General features: G+C 44.3%; 1 non-coding gene across 1 annotated transcript; it reads left to right on the top strand.

Annotated features, from left to right (window-relative positions):
* The first annotated feature begins 1,649 nt into the window (after window positions 1-1,649).
* On the top strand, window positions 1,650-1,754 carry LOC132032243 (small nucleolar RNA R71). Its single transcript, XR_009408389.1, has one exon. It is a non-coding gene; the product is annotated as a small nucleolar RNA R71 (small nucleolar RNA).
* The last annotated feature ends 362 nt before the right edge of the window (window positions 1,755-2,116 follow it).

The raw sequence follows: 2,116 nt of genomic DNA, 5'->3' as shown, positions 1-2,116 counted from the left end.
CGTAGCAAGGAAAGGTCTCCCCGAGAATAATAGGAATGTCCCTATCAACAAGACACGATCAAGAATTACAAAATCGGCGGGCAACATAAAATCACCAACCCGCACAAATACATCATCAACCACCCCAACAGTCTCTTGATAGACCTATCGGCCATCCGTAATCTCATAGTAGTCGGCCTTGGCATCCCCAACCCTGATTGTTTGTATATAGCAAGGGGCATCAAATTAATACTCGCCCCATTATCACACAAAGCGCGAGCAAAATCATGGTGCCCAATAGAACAAGGGATGGTGAACGCCCCAGGATCTCCCTTCTTCTGAACAGTAGTAGTTGAGATGATGGAACTCACAGTGTGAGTCAAACTTACGGTTTCATGTTGAACCGTTTTCTTCTTGGTCAGCAAATCCTTCACAAATTTAGCAAAGCCCGGCATCTCCTTGACAGCATCCAAGAAGGGAAAATTAAGAGATAACTGCTTCAGCTGATCATGAAATTTCTCGAACTTAGCATCTTCCTTCTTTTTCACCAACCTTTGAGGAAAAGGTGGTGTGGATTTGAAAAGCTGAGTCAAGGGGGGAGAGCCCCTTTCACAGTCGCTTGCTCGTGTTTTCACAGTGGTCTCGCAATCTCCGAATATCAAAGCAACCTTCTTGTCGTAGCATTTTCATCAACAACAATGGGTGCTTCGATTGCACCTCATCCTCATCATCTATTGGCTCAAGATCAATCACCTTCTCATCAGCCCCTCGGATTGTTTTGCCACTCCTAGTAGTGATGGCAAACACACTGTCTACACCGCCTCCGCCATTCTTTGGATTTGGAATAGTGTCACTCGGAAGTCCTCCCTTTTTAGGAGGGTCTTTGCTCTCTAGAAATATCCTCATCCGCGACTCAAGCTTCGAATAGCCGCCGTGTGAGAACCCACCGTTTCGTCACCCCGGATAAAGTCCTTTCGTACTTCGATTGATTAGCCGTAATCTTCTCAAGCATTGATTCAACTTTTGAACTACCTGTTCGATGACTGCCCTTTCGGTGGTATATAAGGATTGGAACTCTTGTTCCCAAAATTGTTGCTGTTGTTGTAGCCCCCTTGGTTCGCACCACCATAGTTATTGTTGTAGTTCCCAGAGTTGTTGTAGGCACCCTGACCTTGCTGAGGTCTCCATTGGTTCTGATTTTGATTCGATAGCCACCCTGGTATTCTTGTCTCAAATAACCCCCTTGAGAGTTATTAACATAATTAGCATCTTCAACTCCGCATAGGTGGCCCATCAAGGAACGGACCATCTTGAGCATGGTACATCCCTTTTGGTAGAAAATCGCATCATCCTCACAAACATTTACCTTTTTGATTTGAGATTCATCAAACTTCTTCGTCAGCAAGGAAATATTTGTTGCAAGCTCTGCCAATGTCTGTTGGGTGTCCTGATTCTCCTTCACTATATTCTGAAGCATAGCACTACCGTATGGTATCACATCAGCATTGTTCGAGTGCCAAGCCTGATTATGAGTTGTCAGCTTGTTAAGTATGGCGGTCACTCGTCGAAAGGTCTTGTTCATAAAACACCCATCAGCTGCGTTGTTAGCTACTGACTGTGTCACCGGATCTAACCCTCGGTAGAACTTTTCCATTAATATATTCTCCGGAAAACCATGATTTGGGCTTTTCTGCAAATATTCTTTGAACCTCTCCCAAGCTTCATATAGTTGTTCCCCCGCCGTCGCTTGAATTCATATATCTTGTCTCGAATCTCAGCCTTCTTGCTAGGGGGGTACCACTTTGTCAGAAAAGCAGTTACCATTTCTGCCCATGAAGTAATAGAATTCCGGGGCAGCTTCTCGAACCATGTTCTCGCTTCTCCAGCTAAAGAATATTTGAATAACCTCAACCGAATAGCGTCCTGTGGAACATTGTTCGGATGTGATTAGCACACACGTCCACAAAATTTCGCAAATGACGTTGAGGGTCATTTTCGGTAGAATTCGAAAGTATCCCTCAAGTTTCAACAAATTTCGTATAAAGTTGAGTCAATTTTCACCGACGTAGCTCCAACTCGAGGTTGAACAATAGCAGATGCATAGTCTTCCTCTTGAGCAAGCTCGGCAAAAAATATT

This window comes from Lycium ferocissimum, chromosome 9, assembly GCF_029784015.1.
Source record: "Lycium ferocissimum isolate CSIRO_LF1 chromosome 9, AGI_CSIRO_Lferr_CH_V1, whole genome shotgun sequence".
NCBI classification, from domain to species: Eukaryota; Viridiplantae; Streptophyta; class Magnoliopsida; order Solanales; family Solanaceae; genus Lycium; species Lycium ferocissimum.
The sequence above is the reverse complement of the archived record's forward strand: the minus strand, read 5'-3'. Positions and strand labels throughout refer to the sequence as shown.